Here is a 22,016-nt window from a genome sequence, read left to right on the forward strand (position 1 = left end):
TCAGAAACTCTCTTTCCTCATCATCATATCTTTCCTCATGAGAGCATGTCTTTGGAAGGGTACATTTAACTTTGGAGATTTTTTACTTCCTGAGGCTAGATCTACACTCAGGAATATGTTTGGATTAATTGCATAGATGGAGTTGGTGCACCTTGATTCAAACTTTGTCATTGTCCCCACAGTGGGAGGTCGATGGGAGAAACAGTCCCGTCGACTTCTTTTACTCCTTGCAAAGATTAGAAGTACCAGCACCAATGGAGGCATCCTCAGCATTCAATTTAGCGGGTCCTTACTAGACCTGCTAAATCAAATGCCAGAAGATCAACCTCCAGAGTGTTGATCCACCACTAAGTATAGAGATGGTCCTACTGTTTCACTTAACTACAGTGGTCGCTTCTCGTTTTCCTTTGTCTGCTCTTTGCTATGGGATTTATTGGTAAGTAAATCAGGTCTGATGATACTCCCTTAAGGAACTTTGCTCAGTGAGTCCTTGCCTAACATTTCTGCAAGGTCTACGTGTCTTCTCAGGCTTATTCTGCGAGTGAATTTCATTTGATCTTACAGCAATCATTGTCGTACAACACATACACACATTCACAACAAATTTACCATGATCAGTGAAAAGAGTTCTCTTTAAATACTTAGCCACATTATGTGAAATATATCTATCATTTTCTGAAATTAATAAGCTAATGAAGGACCCTATTTTTAAGGAACTGATATGTTAAGAATTCCCAAATTATTGTGACTAGAGCTGTGTGTGACATTTCCTGTGTGTGATGTTTCACAGGACTTTATGAAACTAGAGAAATTCTAGCACAACTTTTTCATATATTCAAAAATTTCATTGACGGTGACTGATTTTTTTTTTTTTTTTGATAAAAGTTTGGCTGCCTGTAAGATATTAAAGTGCCATGTATAAATGGGCATTGGATTATTAATAAATGGTTAACAGGCTGTTATAGAGTCCAGCAAGTTAATCGTCGGCTTAGCCATCCATTACTCATCATTCATGGCTGATTTATGCTTATATGCGAGCTAAGCAAATAAATGAACGGAACAATTTTACACTGGAAAATGCAACTTCATTTAAAAACAAATGTTTTGTGGGAATGTTGATTGACTAAACATTCACTGGAAGAATGTTTAAACAAAACACTTACACCTTCTTGGTCTGTTTTCATAATGTCCAAAAATTACATTAAAGTAAAACTATTGTTTTGCTTATCATTTTTATTTGGTTTTCAAACCTTGTATGGTTTCATTAGATTATTTTTGCCACACCACAATAAGATGTTTTGGAATTTTTGTTCTTGGAGAAATTTTGACTTCCATCTGATTTGGAATGAAAAATTTCAGAAGGTTAGGCATTCCCGCAAAACAGAAATTCCATTTTTGGACAGCTCTCCTGGCATTCGTTAATCACTAATCATTTATAAATGGAAGTTTAATATAAACTGTGACCAAAATTTCCTGCAGCTTTTCAGGGTGCATTTTTGACCTTTCAACAAGTTTGATTGGATTTCATCACATGGCTGAAATTACCTAATATTTCTCCAAGTTGGCCAAAAGCCAATTGTATCCAATGTACATGGGAGGGTCAGTGGACAGCAATCTTGACTTATTCTCTAATGACTCTGTGGAAGGAAAGAAAGTGTTAGTGATTTATGTTGCCAGAAATATCATAGAGATGAGAACAGCATCTGAGACAATTGTAAGATATTAGATGTTAGAGTTGTTGAGACAATTCTAAGTTTTTCTCAATAGTTTGGAGGAGTAATTGTCACTCTTCAGTTTACTGGACTTCTTTTGTTCTGCCTTCCTCTTTCTTTTTCTGAGGGTTAAAACTCTTAGACACGCCTGGGTTACAATGTTTGGATCTAAATCCAGATCTGACTTACCTAAAACTTTATGGCATTTGGTTCTTAAGTTTTTGGACCAAGTTAAATGTATACTTTCTAGTTCCTCCTTTTGTGGCCCTTCTCTGCACTGATTCTTATCTACAGGGGGAAAAAAACCCAAAACTGCTAAAGCATTTTCAGCATTGAAAGGAATGAAAGACGTTGTCAGAAGTGGGGAAACACTTTTTCATCTTGCCGTCTCCCTTGTGCTAACGGCTACGCACACAGAATGAACGACGTGGCATGTTTGTAATGCAGGAGCTGATAAATTCCAATTAGGCAAGTTAGAAAGTGATTTTTAAAATAGAGCTAATACACTTGCATGACAAAATGGGCACTAAAAGGGAAAATCAGAGTGAAATTCACGCCTGAACGAAGGCTAGCCCGAGTATAGGCATAAATAAAGAGCTGTGATTTCAAAGAAGATTCAGGCATGCCAGGCCTTTGATAACAGTGGTAGCAACCCAAAGAGACAGGGCAAAGAAAACTGTGTTGTCTTTGGGTTGCTACCACTGTTATCAAGGGCCTGGCCATGCCTGAATCTTCTTGAACGTAGTTAAGAAGGTGATGAAGTCTGCATCTGTTCCCTTGATTGGCCAAGCTACAAAGTACAGTAATAGAATCTCTTGTTTCCATTGGATCAAATTCCAGAGTCATTCAAGTGCATCAACTTCTTGACATTGTACGATTCTAATGGTAGACGAAGACCATGAATCTCTGCATCACAGAGGTATATCTACCAATGGTGGCTCAGTGTACTCCCCTTCAGCTTCAAATTGGTATTGTGGCCAGAAGCCTTCTGTTATGTGGATTGTTCAGGCATGGGCAGGGTTGGCTATCCAGGATCAGAGGAAGGCAGAAGAATTTAGGAGAGCGCCACACCATGGAGCGTGGTGATAGCTACATGTGGCTCAGTGAGGTCTTTTGGCCAAGTGTCTGGAAATCAGAAGGAGTCTGACGCTGAACTGGCCAAATGCCATGCACAGAATGGAAAGAACTGGGGATTCTTCTTTGAACTAGGAGTTGAATAAGATGGACCGTGTGTCTTGATCAAAAGCATGCTGTATTGGGGGCAGGGATGGTCTACACGGAGATATTGATTGGCCCAACTATAGCAGAATTCTTACCAATTTCCCTGCGTAGACCGGCCCTTACTGAAGCAATGAAATCTCTCCCAAATAGGAGACATGAGGTTGGCTAAGGCTTTTGGTTAGGATAGAACTGTGGAAGCCCAGCTGAAGAAGTGAGCATCAGGAAGGTTTGAGTCTTGGGGTGCATCTACACTGCACCGTTATTCCAGGATAATGGCCGTTATTCCAGAAAAACAATACTAGCATCCACACAGCAACTGCATTATTTCGAAAGAAAATCGAAATAACGAAGGGCTTTTTCTGATGCTGGTAAACCTCATTTATGAGGAATAATGCCTCTTCCGAAAAAGTTCTTTCGGAAGAGGGGGTGTTTGGACACTCCACTGCTACTATGTCAAAATATCTCCTCATCAGGACCATTCTAAGTTATTCCTCCCCAGTGCCTCCTGGGGCTCTAAATTGAGATAGTGCGCCAACATTAGGGGAGCTTGCCTCAGACTAATGTTATTTAGATCAAATATCTAAAAGGGTGTCACAAGGAGGAAGGAGAAAATTTGTTCCTCTTGGTTTCTGAGGACAGGACAAGGAGTAATGGGCTTAAAGTGCAGCAGGGGAGGTTTAGATTGGACATTAGGAAAAAATTCCTAACTGTCAGGGTCGTCAAATATTGGAATAAATTGCCAAGGGAGGTGGTGGAATCTCCCTCTCTGGAGATATTTAAGAACAGGTTGGATAGACATCTGTCAGGGATGGTGTAGACGGAGCTTGGTCCTGCCTTGAGGGCGGGGGGCTGGACTCGATGACCTCTTGAGGTCCCTTCCAGTCCTATTATTCTATGATTCTATGATAATTTGGAGGCTTCTCTGTAGTGTGGATTCTTTATTTTGAAATAAGCTTTTCCAGAAGATATCTTCTGGAATAGCTTTCTCCGAAATAAGCTCGCAGTGTAGACGTACCCCGGGATAAGAAATAGCCAAACAACCTCTGACAGACGGAAGGAATGTGAGCTAGGAAATGTAGCTATTTCAGGCATACAGACACTGAAGCAGAATTCTGTGTGTTATACTAGTGGCATTCATTGCTCAGTTTTTTTGTGGGGGTGGGAGGCTATCTGAGCATCTGAAGAAGTAGGCTGTGCCCATGAAAGCTCATGATACCATCTACATGTTTTGTTAGTCTTTAAAGTGCTATCAGACCATTTGTCGATTTTTAAGTTTATCTCTTCATTGTTACTCCCAAGGACATCAGAGTGGTAGCTTTATTTTGGTAAGAAGGGAACGCTTAAGTAAATTTTCGAAACACTCAAACTTTGGATTGGTTTTCAGCTGCCGCAACTCTTTATGTTCAATGGAGCAAGACTGAGGTGCACCAGAGAAGCTATGCTAAGTAAGCTATGGTAAGTATGCTAGTGCAAGTCCCAGACCAACTGAATAGAGTTCTACGTGCCTGGCTGAGGTCCTGTGTATTCACCAGCACATTGCGCCTAACTTCTGTGGCAAGATTGTTGGATTCCTGTGGCCGCACATTGGAAATCATGTAATAACTTGATTCAAACTTGAATTGTTGAGTCTTACATTGAATTATTTATAAAGCTAATTAGTACACTCAGTACCCAAGTCCCTGTGATATTTACACTGGTATGACATTACATTTAGATGGACCGAACAAGTTTTTGCAAGGACGACTCCTAACTGCATCATAAAAGTTATTGGGATTTTAGTAGCTGGAGCCTTTCTTGCCTGAAGAGGCATGGGCGGCATTTTGGAATTATGGAATAAGCAATTAGCTGGATATTTCGGCTGCAATTCTCAAAAGGGAAATGGTTTAAAATGCTGAGTAGAGCGCCTTAGACATTTTCAGTTTCTGAAATTTGGAGGCAAAACAAGGGGACATGTGTTCCAGGAGCTTTACCAATGTATCCAGTTGTGGACCATGTGTAATGCTGATACTTGAGATGGAAACTTAAAGATGACAACACCTCATTGAGATGAATGGAGCTGTTCATGCCGGTCAGAAACTGGTCTACACTTAAAAATTAAATCAGCCTTGGTCTACAGTCAACCTGTGGAACTCCTTGCCAGAGGATGTGGTGAAGGCTAGGACTTTAACAGGGCTGAAAAAAGAGCTAAATACAGTAAAACTCCATTAGTCCGGCATCCAATGCTCCGGGACTCCTGATGGTTCGGCACCATCAGGAACCCAGAAGTGTTGGGGCAGCCGGACAGGCTTCCCCCATTCAGCTGCTGCTGAAACTGACCAGCAGCTGAATCGGGGAAGCCGAGAGCAGAGCAGCTGGGGTGCTGCTGGGTTGATCTCGTAGCACCGCCCCTCGGGGCTGCGGGACCAACCCGGCAGGACCCCAGCGGCTCTGCCCCAGGGGTCCCCGATTCAGCCGCTGCTGAAACAGATCAGCGGCTGATTCCAGGAAGCCCCGGGCAAAGCAGCTCTGCCCCGGGCTTCCTGGAATCAGCCGCTGATCTGTTTCAGCAGCGGCTGAATCGGGGACCCCTGGGGCAGAGCCGCTGGGGTCCTGCCGGGTTGGTCCCGCAGCGTCGTCCTTTGGCGCTGCGGGACCAACCCGGAAGCACTCCAGCGGCTCTGCCCCAGGCGTCCCCAAGAGCAGCTGGGGTGCTGCTGAGTTGGTCCCGCAGCCCCGAGGGGCAGCGCTACGGGACCAACCGGGCAGTACCCCAGCTGCTCTGTCCAAGGTGTCCCCAAGAGCAGCTGGAATGCTGCTGGGTTGGTGCCGTAGCGCCGCCCCGCGGCACTGTGGGACCAACCTGGCAGCACCCCAGCTGCTCTATAGCAGGCATCCCCGATTCAGCTGCTGCTAAAACTGACCAGCAGCGGCTGGATCAGGGACGCCTGGGGCAGAGCCGGACTATTGTAAGGGGGGGGTTATGAAGGGTCTGGGGTGGCATCCCCTCCCACCCCACTCCAGACCCCTCATAGGCCCCCCCTTCTGATAGTCCAGCATATCTGATAATCCGGCACCCCCTGGGTCCTAAAGGTGCCGGATTATCGGAAGTTTACTGTAGATTCATGGAGGTGTTAGGTCCATCAATGGCTATTAGCCAGGATGGGTAGGAATGGTGTCCCTAGCCTCTGTTTCTCTGGAGGTGGGTGACAGGGGAGGAATCACGTGACGATTCCCTGTTGTGTTCCCTCCCTCTGGGGCATCTGGTATTGGCCATTGTCAGCAGACAGGATACTGGCCTGGATGCACCGTTGTTCTGTCCCACTCTGGTAGTTCTTATGTTCTTAGGTATACTGGCCTTAACTCCCCTAGTGTAGACAGTCCTAGGGCAGTGGGTGCGCATCTCCTGTTGACATTACTTCCTCTCATGGAGGTGGATTAAGTAAGCCAATATGGGTGCTCTCTCCTTTCAGCTTCCAGCATCTTTTCTAAACTGCTAAACTGTGGTGCAGTGCATTGGTGTAGAAGTGCCTCAAGTTATGTTGCTCGGGGGTGTGAGAGATGTAGTCAAGACAACCAAAGCCCCATTAGAGATGCTGCTAAGTTGATGGGAAACGTCCTCCATTGACCTAGCTACCACCTCTTGAGGGGGCGGATTTACTCCAGGGATGGAAAACACCCTCCCATCCCATTAGCAAGCGTCTACATTACTGTGGCATAGCTTCAGCACTGCAGCTGTAGCCTTTCTAGTATAGACATCGCTAATGCGGATCCTGCCTCAGTTTAACCTTGAAAATGTGAATGAATGTGTTTCTTTGTAATCATAAAAGCCAAAAGACTGGGAGCAGGGTGGCATGGCGTGGGAGAAGAAACGGAGAGCAAGAAACAGGGGACCTTAAGGGAAATGCTCACTCTCTTGGATTAAAGATGGATCCCTCAGGATCGAAAGGGGACAGACCCGTGCCCATATCAAATGTGAATCCAAGGCTGACAGATGTAAGAGCACAGTAAGCGTTGCTCGCAAGTTGTGACAGGAAGGGTTTGTGGCAAATCAGAGTAATGCAAACAATAGAACTAGTAGGAAAAATTCCAACAAAACACTTGGGGGGGGTGGGTAAAATTTGCTGATTTGCACAGTTTTCTCTTTTGGCAAAGCTCTGAGGGAACTCGGGCACAATTCTGAGGTGTTTCCTGCCAGCTTGCTGGCTGGGCTTCTCGACAGCCTGGTGGACGGTTGTGAAGCCTGAGCTTTCAGGCTATGAGCTCTGTAGCAGGCCAAGTTCACAGGTCTCCCTGGATTCAGTTCCTCGGCAGCCCACCTGGCAGGCTGACAGACAGCCAGGAAACTCCAAGAGTTTTGGCTCACAGATCCTTGGCAGAACCATGATAGGAGGACGTCCAGGGTCCAAATTGGAACAAAACCAAATTCCGAAAACATGAAATTCGCTGCGAGACAGAATTCCCTTTCTCTGCCCAGCTCTCGTAAGCAGGCCTGTAGTCTTTGAAGGGGACAAAATCGTGGCAAACGTGGCAGGGAGGGGAGGCCAGAGAAGGGAGGCTCCTCTGTCTGTGCGGCTCTAGTGTCCTCAAACTGGGATGTGCTACTCAGAACTAGACTTTCTTTGACTCCAAATGGAAAAACCATAGCAAACACCTATGATGTGAACCATGCCCTCTGTAGTACGCATTATTTGAAGCTCCTCTCAGGTGTTTCCCCTCTGGGATAAGGTCAAACAGCAGTTACCACTGTTCCCTTTTCAACTTTTGTCTTCAATGCCTGAGAAAATGAGGCTTTCAGGGTGAGGTTCTAGCCAAGTCGTTCTTAAAAATGTAGACTTAGCCCCTGCTGCCAAAACATAGCACTGGAGTGGCGATCTCTTTCTCTTCCCATCAGCATTCCACTTCATGAGTGAGCGCTGAGGTGACGCAACTCTCCCTGCATTTTAACTCAAAATATTGTAACACAAGATGATGTAGCTGGCATCGCTCGGGTCCTTAAATAAGCTTTATTTTTCTTGCTCTGGGGTGGAGCAGGGGAGGAGGGGTTCAGTATGCAGGCTGCCCTGAGGAGAGAGGACACCCCCAGCTTCTCTCTCACCACAGCTACTTGAGGCCAGGTGAGAAGCGCCTCTCCATGGCTGCTGGGCACAGCCGGGGGAGACAGACACACGGACAAACTCTCTGAAACAGATACCAGATAGCTGTCTCTTTCTTCACCCCTGCCCTCTGCTGGCCCAATGGGGTTACTGCTATCCCAGTCGCCATCACTAGTCCCTTGCTGCCGCCCTGTGGTCATTCTACAGTTTAGCTGTCCCTCCTACCAGATCCCTCTCTTTCCATTTTATGAGAAACAATCAAATTCCAGGCACATCCCATTGTCCTGGCAGAACCAAACAATTACCTTTCTTTAAGTCATAAGAGGCAGTTTTTACTTTTTTTAGGACATCTTGAACAAACAAACAAACATTTCTAAAACAGATAGTAAGATGATCAGGGACTCTGAGGCATGCGATGAATTGTTTAAAAATCCAACCAATCTAATGCAGGCAGAGCATTCAGACTGTAGCGCCAGCCTCTCCTATCGCTGGTAACAGGTGACAGCATTGTGTTTGCATTCCACTCTCTCTCCCCCTACACACACCTAGTAGTGGAGCAAGTTTGGAAGGGAGTTTACCTCTACCCTATCCAAAGGTTCCAAGATCGTCTTAGCTCATCTCTCCATTCCTAGAGTGGGTTCCGTACTCGATCTCCTATCCTTGTTGTCCCTGCTACCGGTTTCAATAGCAAACCCCTCTCCTACAAGAGGCTGGATGGGACCTTAGAGTAAAACATGTTTTTGTGATGTATCAGAGTGTTTCCAATAAGTTCCTGTGGAAGCGCAGTGTGACTTGAGAAATTTAGATAACTCTTGGGGGAAGACAAGGGACTTTAATGAAAGCGTATAGGAACAGAATTGAAAGCTAGAGCACCTGGAGGCTAAAGTACTTAATTAGGTCTATGTACCAAACCAAAGAGAAAAGGGTAAATTCAGACTTGGTGCAACTTCATTGAAGCCAATATCAATCCAGTAAAAGGTCTTGATGGTAAAGTAGCCATAGGATGGGTTTTATTGCAAATGTTGGTTCATTCAGGGCTGATTTTCTGTCCACTCTATCACCCTTGATGTTTTCCTGAAGATGACTGATAGTTTTGCATACATATTTAAAGGCAGAATTTGACCCTGAACTGCTACTTCTCTGGTAAACAATTGTGAAGGGATAGGTCACAATTTCCAAGCTTCCTGTGGTGACAGGTGACACTTGTGACAGGTGGCAGCAATGGTGGTACTTAAGCATTTAGAAATTATATTGAGATGAGGTTGCTAAAAACCATTGAGACACTTCTGTGGAATCTTCAGAACAGAAAGCCTCAGTGTTCGAATATATTGACTGCAGATTGTGAAGTGGTCTTTGTATCCTAGCTCCTCTTCTTTTAAATGTACCTTGTGTGTGGTTGTAGGACTGTCTGGCTATTGGCTAGCCTGCATGTCATGAGTAACAGTGTAGCGATGGTGCTCACATTGTGAACAGTGTCTTTTTGGTCCACTTCTATTGGACAGCTAACTTGAGAGAGATGACAACACAGCAAACTACAGGTAACTAAAGAAACGGACTTAAAACACTGTTTCTGCTTTGTGCACACTATAGGAATAGGATATTATAGAAGAAAGCAGCTTTGAAAAGTGGTAGATGAAAATAATGTACAGAGAAACTCAGTAGTAGCCTATCATTTTTAAAAGTAAGAAAACAAGAACGGCTTTAGATAATTGAATACACTAAGAAAAGAGCAGACTAGGTAAGAGAAAAGGAGATTGAATTGACTTTAAAAATAGAGTAAGGAAAACTTTGGAGAAGAAAGAGGTCTGTGTAACTTCAATGGATAAATGTCTACAAGCAAAAAAGAGAGAAATAAAAGCCTTCTGAAGTAACTGGTAAAGACTCTTGAAATCAGTTAGAATAATGAGCCAGACCATCTGCTTTAAAATGGCAGTGTGTCCCTGGAAGTCAATGGAACTAGCCAATTTATCCCAGGCTGAGACGGTGGCTGACAATGTGGTGAATCAGAATGGGAAATTTACACCAGAAGTACAATAGTAATATAATAGGGATGCAAGATAAATAGGTGAAGACATGGAGCTAGGAGACCTTGGACTTGGGCTTGTCATACATTGGACTCTTTTACAAAGAGGGCTAAAAATAGGGCTGAGGGAGAAATGCCTTTAGCAGTGTTTATAAATGTATTCAGGTAAACAAACAAAACAAAAAACCAACCCACAATAAATACAAATAAATGGTCTAAGCAAACATCACTGTTAGAAAAACAAAATCTTTCATACATCTCTTAGGGCTAAGCAGCTTTCTCATATGGGGCATCTTTACGTTCACAGGGGGACAGGAACTGGAGCTGAGTTGCACATGCTGCAGAAAGACTAGCTCAAAAGCTGGGGAAGAAATAACATGACGGCTAGGAAATGTGACCCGTCAGTGGATGCAGTTCAAAAATAGGTAATAAAATGTAGTGGTTCCAAGTACAGCTGCAGAGCATTCAGGGATGGGTGTTAATCTCTCCTGGAACTGTTTCAAAGAAGAGATGAGATGGAACACATATATTGGGATAAGACAACTGAAATTTGGAATAAAATTGTAGCCACAAATGCATCAATAAAAATATTCCTGAAGCTTAGGTAGCCCACCAGTTTATAGAATACTATTAGGTGCATAGCCAAAGTGAGTCTTGCTCATTTTAATAATAGGTTGAAAACCAAAAATATCTCTAGTGACAGCAATATGGATAGAATTTCAAATCCATCTGAGGCGGTGTGTGTGGGGGGGGGGGGGGGAGTTAGGTAGGTAGAATAAGGTTAACGGAATAAAATGGGAGATTTGAATGGTATATCAGATACATTTTATATTTTAAAAAAGGGAAAATATCAAAGAGTCAGAGCTCTGTTTGAGAGAGGTGCCTATGCAACACCCAGGAAGTAAGAGAGAAAGTGAACGGGAGTGGGGGAAGGAATGATGGATTGCTTTTCCTATGTTCCACACATGGATAGGCAAGCAAAGATAACACTGTATTGAATTACACGTGACGTATACAATTCTCAGTAAAAACTGCCTTTTTAATTTCAGGATAAATGTAATTGAGCTATTGACTACTAAATATGGCCAGACAACATAAAATGCAACCATTTAAGAACCCAAATAATTTCACAAGTTACTCAGGGCACGTCTGCACAGCAGGGCTAAAGTTGGAATAAGCTACGCAACTTTAGCTACGTCAATTGCGTGGCTGAAGTCGAAACGGCTTAATTCGGCTTTTGACGATTTCTACACAGCAGGAAGTTGAAGGAAGAGCACTTTTCCTTCGACTTTCTTTACTCCTCGAAAAATGAGGGTTCCCATGAATTGGAGTAAGAAGTCCTCCAGCTTGACATTATTTTGAAATAAAGGCTTGTAGTGTAGACACACTCTTTAATAACTGACATTATTCCAAAATAATGCTGTTATGTAGATGTACCCTCAGGGATTTATTCATACCAATGGTAAACCCAAACACCTCTCTGAGTCTAGTGTAATCTAATGCTGAGATTTACTGCGAAGATAATGGAACATTCAGCAAGAATTTGACAGCTGATGTCATGGTCCAGAAGGTCAGATGTTTTAAAGAGGGACCACAATTTCAGTCTTTCTGACACCAGCTAAAACTCTTCTGAAAGGTACATTTAACTGAAATGTGAGTAAATCGAGCTGGGTTCAAAAGGCTGAATTGCATAATAATTACTCTGCAGTCCTTAGATGAAAGATATTCTGTGGGATGTGTACAAAGTACTAGATGGTACTTGGTCCTGCTGTGAGGGCAGGGGACTGGACTCGATGACCTCTCGAGGTCCCTTCCAGTTCTAATGTTCCATGATTCTGTGAAAGTACATGGAAAGCTTTAATTAAAGGCTCATGGCCACTGATTTTTAGATGAGCGCCTTTCCAACTCTCTCTTTTAAAAGCATCAAGTTGGTCATTAAAAGAGGACACAAGAAAGCTAGGGTATCTTGTGGGAAATCACTGAGGGTGTGTCTAAACTACAGGGTTTTGTCGACAAAAGTAGACTTTTGTCAACAAAACTATACCTGCGTGTACACTACCACCGAGTTCTGTTGACATAACGTCAACAGAACTCAGCAGATTTGTCGACGGCAATAAACCTCATTCTACGAGGAATAATGCCTTTTGTCGACAGAATTCTGTCGACAGAATGCATTATTGTATCTACACTGTCCTTTGCGTCTACACTCTCATGTCGACAAAGCGGCTTGCTTTGTCGACAGCACTGGATGTAGTCTAGACGCTCTTTGTCAACAGAAGCTTTGTTGACAGTATCTGTCAACAAAAGCCTGTAGTCTAGATGTTCTCTTATTAAAGATGTAGGACAACTGGTGATTACACCTACTGTAGGCTACTGGCTCACCAATCATTGTACCTCATGGGTGGAGATATGCATTGCAGCCTCTTCTAGTTGGAGTGGTCCCAGGCTGAACAGCTGCCCAAATATACTGTGTTTTTCTCTAAAAGACCAACTGCCCTAAGCAGGGCTGCTTCTCTTCTTTCCTCAGCAGCAGCCCAGAGTTGCGTTGCCAACAGTTATAAATGACCACACAGTCCTTTCCAAGCAAGCATATTGATTCAGAAGAGGAAAGCATCAGAAAACATTCCACAATAAAAGAACCTATGAGAATGCTCTTATGCTTCTCAGCATTCACCCCTCACTCCCAGAAGAGCTCTGGTTGGTGATTATTCCTTCAAACCCCACACATTGGGAGGCTTTTCCTGTGGCCACAAGTTCACCACAGCTTCAGCTCTGAACTAGCTCCCAGGTCTTCAGGGGTCTAGTAGGCCAAGGACCTAGCAACTGTTCCTTAAAGATTGTCCCCCGCCCTTGGACCATAGATCCTATCTGTCTGCTGGCTTTGAAAGGAGACACTCTGTCAGTTTTAACTCAGGCTATTTACCAAACCCCCTTTCTGTGCCTGTTGCTTCCCGCCCTGGAGAACCAGTTTGAACTAGTATAGGCGAGTCGTCTTGGAAGGTAATCGCTCTCTGGAGCTGTTAAACCTGAATGAATGTGCCTACCTACCTCCTACTCTTCTTAGCTCCCAGAGGAGCTTCTCCCATGGCAAAGCATACAGGGTGAACGTAATTCAATAAGATTTGTCATGGAGATTGCAAGATATTGTCACGTCTGTTGCAAATATCATTTCCCTGGCACAGCTCTAGGAACGGGGCTGGAGGTAACAGTGTCCACCTAACACTCAGCTAGGGAATGGACACGCTCTGTGCCTTTGTTTCACCAGAGAAGATCCTCCTGAATCGGTTCTGTGGTAAACAGTAACTGGGTACAAGACAGGGACGTGTTCTGAACTGGGCTAAAATTTTTCCATCAAAGCCGGGGTTTAATGAACACTGGGGTTTTGACTAATTTAACATGTCCATGGAAGCTGTCTCGTTTTCATGTAAACTCATGATTTTGTTGAAAAACTAAATATTTTCTGCAGAGGGGAGGAAAACTCTACTTTCCGGCCTGCTCTAATGATGTGGACATGGGAACTGATATCACATGCCAATCCAATACCATGCCCTCCCAAAGAGTTTCCTTTACAACTTTCCCCCTCCCCCAAAGAGCATCTCATCCTAAATGCCTGTAAGGTATCTAGCACACTCTGGGGTGTGTCACTATAGGACAACCCTTCATGAATCTTATTACCTACTCAGCATGCTTACAGCATTTATATCTTCTGAAAACAATATTGAAAGAACTAAGGTTTCTCAAGAACTTGGGTAGATGTTTCAGAGAATTCTGGATTATCTACTCGAGTTTTTACCTGAAGATTTTAGAGAAAGAAAATCGAGTGGGGCAGTGCCCCTCTTCCTCACACAGGTGAGTGCAAACTTCTTTCCAGCCAGTCCTTGAAGTTCTTCATAATAATGAAATCTCTGGACATTAAAGAAGTAAGTCTGTTGCTAATCTTCTCAGAGATGAGAATGACACTCTTACTACCTGCAGAATGTGTTATTCAAGAGCAGCAGAATGTTATTCAGATCCTCAGTAGAAAAAAATGAGTAGCTAGTTTATCAGGCCTGTTCTATACTAAAGTCAACATAGCTATGCACACTAGGCATGTGAAACATCTTATGCCTCACTTAACTATGCCGACCTAACTCCTGGTGTAGAAGCAGCTAGATCGATGAAAGAATGCTTCCATCGACCAAGCTGCCATCACTCAAAGCGGTGACATTCCTACAGCAAAGAACCACCCCTTTCCATTGCTGTAGTCTGCAAATACACTACAGTATTATGCCCAGCATAGCTACTATGCCAAATGTCTTGAAAATAGCTAGGGTGATACCAATTTTCAAAAAGTGCCCTAGAGGTCATCCTGGCAGTTACAGACTGGGAGGTCTAACGTTAATACCAGGAGAAAAGACAGTACTATGCAGCACTTTAAAGATGAACAAGATGGTTTATTAGGTGATGAGCTTTCGTGGGCCAGACCCACTTCCTCAGATCAAATTGTGGAAGAAAAAAATTGGCATGACTGTTTATATCAAAGGGATACAATAAAAAAAAATGTGAACATAAATAAAATTGACAAATCAGATTATAGATAATTTTATGTGTGTTCACATTTCTTTGATTGTATCCCTTTGGTATATATGGTCATGCCAATTTTCTTCCACAATTTGATTTGAGGAAGTGGGTCTGGCCCACGAAAGCTCATCACCTAATAAACCATCTTGTTAGTCTTTAAAGTGCTGCATAGTCCTGTCTTTTGTTTCAGCAAGACCAGACTAACTCGGCTACATCTCTATAACTACTTCAGTACCGGGCAAATTGCTTGAAAATATAGTAAAAAACCAGAACTGTCAAACACATAGATGAACATAATTTGTTGGGGGGGCAAGTCAACATGGTTTCTGTAACGGGAACTCATGACTCAGTAATATATTAGATTTCTCTGAGGGGGGCCAACAAGCATGTAAAGAAGGGGACTCCAGTGGATATAGTGTACTTAGATTTCCAGAAAATCTTTAATAAAGTCTCTCACCAAAGTCTCTTAAGCAAAGTAAGCCATTATGGGCTAAGAGGGAAGGTCCTCTCATGGATTGAGAACTGGTTAAAAGATGGTAAACAAAGAGTAGAAATAAATGGTGAGTTTTTCAGAGTGGAGAGAGGTAACTAGTGGTGTCCCACAGGGGTCTGTACTGGGACCAATCCTATTTAACATATTCATAAATGATCTGGAGAAAGGGGTAAACAGTGAGGTGGCAAAATTTGCAGATAATACTAGACTGCTCAAGATAGTTAAGTGCAAAGCAGACTGTGAAGAGCTTCAAAAGGATCCTACAAACTAAATCACTGCACAACTAAATGGCAGATGGATTTTAATGTTGATGAATGCAAAGTAATGCATATTGGAAAACATAATCCCAACTTTATGTATAAAATGGTGGGGACTAAGGGTACATGTATACAGCAGGGCTAAAGTGGAATTAAGCCACACAACTTCCGCTAAGTTGATTGCATATCTTAAGTCAAAATAGCTTAACTCGGCTTTTGGCGCTGTCTGCACAGCAGGAAGTCAAAGGAAAAACACTCTTCCTTGACTTCCCTTACTCCTTGTGCAATGAGGGTTACCATGAGTCAGAGTATGAAGTGCTCCAGCTTGACTTTATTTTGAAATAAAGGCTTGTAGTGTAGATGCGCACTATGTTATTTCGGAATAACATCAGTTACTCCGAACTAATGCTGCTGTGTAGGCATACCCTAAGTTAGCTATTGACACTCAAGAGAGAGATCTTGGAGTCATTGTGTCCTCTGAAATCATCCACTCAATGTGCAGCAGCAGTCAAAAAAGCAAATATAATGTTAAGAACCATTAAAAAACAGATAGGGAACAGGACAGAGAATATCTTATTGCCTCTATATAAATCCATGGTACTCCCTCATCTTGAATACTGGCCAGGTTCCGAGGGTGCTGGACCACAGAGGTTCAACCTGTATTTCTTCACATCACACACAGTCAACCTGTGGAACTCCCTGCCAGAGGATGTTGTGAAGGCCAGGATTTTAATGGGGTTAAAAAAACATGAAAACCCACATTTGTAAGCGACATAGTTATATTGACATAAACCCCCAGTGTAGACGGCACTTGGAGAACCAAGCAGACTAGCGGAAATCCTAATACATTTTTGCTCCTATTGCATAACTAGATGCATAATTATGGTATGTTACCGTAGTCTTACATTTGAATTACCTTACTTAAATAGATCAATAATCCCACTCTATTCTGTCTAGGACCGTAGCTAGCACCAAACACTTCAGAGGAAAATGTAAAATCTGTCATATAGACATCTATGCCATAAAACGGCTCTGGGGGAGGAAGTTATTGGTTGATCTGTATCCCATAGCATGAATGTTTATTTTATCCTATTAATGAAACCAGTGACATTCCTGTAAATGTCTAATCCTTTTTAAAAGGATCCTCTTTGACTTGATGATATCTTGTGGCAGTGAGTTCCCCAGATTGTGTGTGTGCTAAGTTTTAAAAAGTCCTTTTCTCTATTTTAAATATGTTCTGCATGCCCCTTTCCTTCCTATAGCAAGAGAGGAAAATAGAAGCACTTGATTGACAGTCGTCTTTCAGTATGTAATTCTTAACATTTTAAGCTCTATGGAAGTTTTTGCAAGATTCTAAATATTTTTGTCCTTTCCTTGACTTCTCGCATTTCTGCTCCAGTAGTGTTGAGATGAGATAACCAGAACTAAACAGAGTATTGAAGATGATGGTGTGTTGTTGATTTATAGATGAGTGTATTTTCAATATCATCCTTTACCCCGTTTAACATTTTTTTACATTTTGGTGGTTGTTTAATGGTACTCATTAAGCAGTTGTTCTTATTTACCTGCTCCCAGTACAGCTACTTCTCCTGTGCTGTATTATTTGATCTGTATTATTTGATCTGAGGAAGTGGGTCTGGCCCACGAAAGCTCATCATCTAATAAACCATCTTGTTAGTCTTTAAAGTGCTACATAGACCTGTATTTTGTTTCTCCTGTGCTGTTATAGTTAATTTAGAATCCATCCATTTGTACCAGTGGTTGAAAACTGGAAGGACAATGTGTATTATCTTGAATTTCTTCTGGTGGCGTGCTTCTTGGCCTCCTATTTTCATAGGTCTTTCTAGTTCTCATTATTCCTTTCTACCAAAAATGGAAAGTCTGTTATTCTAATCAGACCTGAATCAATCCCCATCACAGCCCACAAGAAAACTTCCATTGGCCTCAAGAGGAACGGAATATTTCTGTAGTGTTAGAAGCCATAAAAACGGAGGCGTAGCCGTGTTACTCTGAAACTTCAACAACAATGGGTTTCTGATATGTCCACTCCAATTCAACTGATGAAGTGGGTTTTGCTCTCAAACGCTCACAATTTTATATATTTTGTCTCAAAGGGCTAGCCATGTTAGTCAGTCACTTTAAAAATGAGTAGTCCTGTGGCATCTTAGAGACTAACAACAATATTTATAGTATCATGAGCTTTCGTGGCCAAAACCCACAGATAGCCGTGGTTTTGCCCACGAAAGCTCATAATAGTATATATATATTTGTAAGTCTCAAAGGTGCCACAGGATTACTCATTGTCTATATATTTTGGGTGAGTCTACACAGTGCAATTATTTCAAAATAACGAACGTTATTTCGAAATAACAATAGGAGCGACTACACCGCAATTCTGTTATTTCGAAATAAATTTGAAAAAGCAGACAGCTTATTCCAACTTCTGTAAATCTCATTCTATGAGGAATAACACCTCTCCTACAATAGCTGTTTTGAAAGAAGGCGTGTGTAGATGCTCCACTGCTGCTATTTCGGAATAGCCTCTGACCAGGGCCTTTCTAAGTTATTCCTCCCCAATGCCTCCTGGGGCTCTAAATCGAGATAGCATGTCTACATTAGGGAAGCCTGCCTCGGACTAATTTGGAAGTTTCCTTGCAGTGTAGACGTGCTATTCTAAAATAAGCTATTTCAGAGTTTTTCTTTCGGAATAGCTGATTCGGAATAGTGATAGAAATGTAGCTGCGTTAGTCTGGTGTAGCTGAAACAAAAAACAGGACTATGTAGCACTTGAAAGACTAACAAGCTGGTTTATTAGATGATGAGCTTTTGTGGGCCAGACCCACTTCCTCAGATCACATAGTGGAAGAAAATTGTCACAACCTTTGGTATATAGGGTTGTGACAATTTTCTTCCACTATGTGATCTGAGGAAGTGGGTCTGGCCCAGGAAAGCTCATCATCTAATAAACCATCTTGTTAGTCTTTAAAGTGCTACATCGTCCTGTTTTTTGATTCCGAAATAAGTGTGCTGTGTAGAGGTACCTTAAGGTGCCAGCGGACCACTCCTTGCTCATAAAAACTGAGCTAAGTTTGAGCTCCTATGCGGAACGAGGGGTCAACCAAAATATTCCAGGGACAGAAAACGCACCGATGGGTTCCCGTCACAGCTTTTGCCGGGTTTCCACTAGGCTTGGTGCTTTCCTTTTTTAACATTATGCTTCCAAGCCCTCTGGTTGCGAAGGGAACCTTCAAAATGTAAACAGCAGCGGTGTTGTCTTGATGAGTCAGCCGAGCCCGACATGCGAGCACCCAGCGAAGTGCAAACTTTCCTCCTTCCTCTTAATGGGCTGATAACGTGCGAGGCTCATTAGGATCACTCACGTGTCAACACAGTTAACCTTTTTGCAGTGCTGGTCCCCATACCTGAGCCGATCAGGTGGTGGGGTCATCTCGCGGGGACGCTTACCCCCTGCCCCCCACACTTCGCACCTCATTCCTTTTACAACCCCAAGCAGAGAGCTGTAAGTTTTGACAGCCCACCACGCTTTCCTTTCCGTGGTGTGAGACGGATCCCTCCAGCGAGCTACGGCTCTGACCCCCTTTCCTCCGGGTTTCTAGGGTCCGTGATTCATTGTTTTCGGGAGCAGAGCAATTGTCCTACAGAACCAGACCATCTTGGCCAGGAAGAGCTTCTCTCTCTCTCCACCAGTGACCAGCACCGGTTGCCTGAAAGAAAGAGGGAAGAAACTCTGCCTGAAGGAAGTTATGGATTAACCTGACCACAGGGACAATGTCTTCCTAACGCCTATGGCTCAGGGTTTAGTTTGGACCTTGAAAGCAGGAAGGTTTCATCTTCCACCTTCCCCTCCACTGGACTTCCCTCCGTTAGTTCTGGCTTTCAGCGGGGACTAAGGTGTGGCTCGTTCATGTATTGGAGAAGGGATATTTTTCGGAGTGGAGGGACTCTTCCCTTTTTTCCAGTCCTCTGAGACATGTGAGGAGGCAACAGCTCCCTCTCCTCTAAGTCTTTCCCCAGGTTCCTTGGGGGTGAGCAGCTCCAAGGACAGAGGAGGAGAGATTTTGGGGGGAGCAACCGAGAAACTACCTCGTTGAGGATTTTTTTTTTGTCCCTGGCTGGATGGCCAGTCCTAACCAGCCCCTCCATCCCCACGTGTGTGGTTCTTTTCCTGGAGCGGAATCTGATCCAGGAGTCAGGGGTTCCTCCCCCGCCCCTTTGCCTAACCCCAAAGACAAAGAGGGGCATTATCCGCTGCCCCTCCGGGAGGGACCGCAAAGATCCTGTGAACGTCCTGCCGTTGCCTTCAAGCCGAGGGATGATGGACAGGAAATTGCTACCAGGCTCCCTCCCTTCCCCGATGCTCAACTTCAGAGGAGGGCTCCGCTTCACTTGTCTGCGGGAAAGCACCGGTCTTAGTGTGAACGCTCCCCTCCCCCTCTCCAGAAGGCTTCCCTGAGTCCCACGGAGCTCCTGCTGCCCACAAAGCCTTCCCCCAGCTGGAGCATTTCTCGCCCGAGTGGTGAAGAAGAGGTGCTGGGGTTTTTTTTTTTTTGGCTTGCACTTGCGAGGGGTGAAAGAGATCCTGGGGGATGGGGGGCGCTCCATTGTTTCAACACCTGATGGGCTCCTGGCATGACGTGGTTAGCCTTTGTGTCCACTTCTCCTTGCTCTTTAGTTGGGGAGTTGGGACAGAGCTGTGGCAAACCCAAACCTTCCCCCCCCCCATGGCACCTTTAAGGAGAACCTTTCCATGCCCCCCCCAGAAAAACCCCCCTCCAACCACCCAAGGGCTCTTCCTGCTCGCCCAAGCTGCTGCACGATCAAAAGGACCTTTAATTTAAGTTCTGCTTCCTCTCCTCGCCAGCCACACTCCGCCACTTGAGGACTAAGGAAATGCCACGGGTGTTACAATACAGGCGTGTCCTTGCACGCAGCTCGCGTTTGCATCACTGCATCTATTGATTCCTCCCCTCCCCCAGCCCTAGATGGGTTTGGATTTGGCATGGGAAGAAGGCAGGGGGGGGGGAGCGGGGGTCATTGGCAAGAAGAGGTGGCTTCCGGCTCAGAACTATTTTGGGGGAACCCCTCCCCCCCCCCCAAACCGAACCCCTCCACTAAATGCAAAAGCCAGGCGGGGTCCTCACTTCCTCTGCCCTTCCTCGCCTTCAGCATCACCACTCCGTCCCCTGCTGAGCCTGGAGGGACCCTGGCCAAAGGGTGAAATTGTTCTTCCAGGGAGGGGCAAAGTTCTCGGTTTTAGGAGCTCGTTCCCCCCTCCGCGATGAGGAGGCATGAACAACTAGCCACGGCAGAGCCTGGATTTCCGGGAGGAGACTTCAAAATACGTGCCAGAAATGGACAATTCAGGTCCCTTTCCTCCCCCAGCCAACGCGCGCTGGGAACGGGGAGGGGGATTAAACACCAACCACGTGGAGGATCTGGGTTTTAGACTTGGCCATTATGTGCCTGGCCCTGCTCCGGGGAGATTAGCCTCTCCATGGAGGTGGCGGGGGGGGCAGGCGCTCGGGGGCACATCTGCAGGCAGGAGCCGGGCTGTGCCATGGCTGGTAGAAAGCTATGACCCAGCAGGCAAGATCTGGCTGAGCGGGCTGGCTCAGCATCGCCCGGGCTTTGCAGGGCTCCTGTGCAGAAGGCGGTGTGAAGGCAACAGTTTGGAGTAGAAAGCTCTTCAGATCGGCTTCTCCTCCGCCCTCCTTCCTCCCCCGCCCCCCTCCACGTCCTAGCTGGCCTCTGAGTGACTCCATGTCCCAAGCCTTAACTTTATAACCTCCTCTTCATCTCCTCCATCTTCACCACCTCTGCCAGCAGCAGCATCTCCTCCTCCTCCTCCATCTCTTTCTTTCCCCTCTCCCCTCCCTTTCCCCTGCCTCTTCTTCGCCTTTTCCTTCTCTCTTTCTCCCTCTCTCTCTCTCTTCTTTTTCCTCCCCTTCCCCTCCACGTTGTTGTTGTTGTTAGAAAGGCTTCTTGCACCCCCTGGTGCTCTTGCGTTTTGTGTGGCAGGAGAGGAGAGATTGTCTTCTTTCTCTCTCTCTCTCTCCTCTGGTTGCTCATTATTCAGAGAGAGACATAGAGGGAGAGAGAGAGACGGATATCTCAGGTCATCTTGCAGCTGCAGCAGTGAAGGAGAGGGGGGAAAAAAAAAGCAGGGAAAGATGGCGATCCTCCATGGCTGAGACCTAGCAAGGAGCACATGAGTCTCACCCCACCACTGCCACCACCATCACAAGCAGAAGAGCTAGACCGAGAGGAGGAGGAGGAGAAAGCGAGCAAGCAAGCAGCAAGCGTCGGGACGCTACTGTAAGTTCATGCCATTAAAATCCATCTCCGGGGTGGGCTTTGGGGAGCTCATCTGGCGCTCGCCTGGGATTTTTTGCCCCCCTTCCTTTTCTTTCTTTCCACCACCCCTTCTTCCTCTGAAGCCCATTCATTCAGCCCAGGGAGGAAGGCGAGGAGGAAAAGCCAGGCGAGGGGGGGTGTTTTGTTGGAGAGCGCGAGCGAGCGAGAGAAGTCTCTCTTGCATGGAGGAGGAGAAGGAGGAGGAGGAGGTGCTGGTGCTGGTGGGAGGAGGAAGGCGGTTAATTAATTTTTTGTTGTTGTTGTTGCATTAAAGGGGGGGGGGAGAGAAATATGGGGCGATAA

The 22,016-nt window shown here is 44.8% G+C and overlaps 1 protein-coding gene across 2 annotated transcripts in view; it reads left to right on the plus strand.

Moving 5' to 3' along the window:
* Nucleotides 1–20,979: 20,979 nt before the first annotated feature.
* The window catches only part of ZNF462 (zinc finger protein 462), a 109,178-nt gene continuing 108,141 nt past the window's right edge, over nucleotides 20,980–22,016 (plus strand). The window contains exon 1 of one of the 2 annotated variants that reach the window (XM_075931371.2): nucleotides 20,980–21,674. The gene's annotated coding sequence lies outside the window, so the exon portion shown is untranslated. Of the gene's footprint in view, nucleotides 21,675–21,814; nucleotides 21,923–22,016 lie in introns of those variants that run through there. The other variant, XM_075931366.2, reaches the window with a different exon arrangement.

This window comes from Pelodiscus sinensis, chromosome 6 (genome assembly GCF_052426305.1).
Source record: "Pelodiscus sinensis isolate ZL-2025 chromosome 6, ASM5242630v1, whole genome shotgun sequence".
NCBI classification, from domain to species: domain Eukaryota; kingdom Metazoa; phylum Chordata; order Testudines; family Trionychidae; genus Pelodiscus; species Pelodiscus sinensis.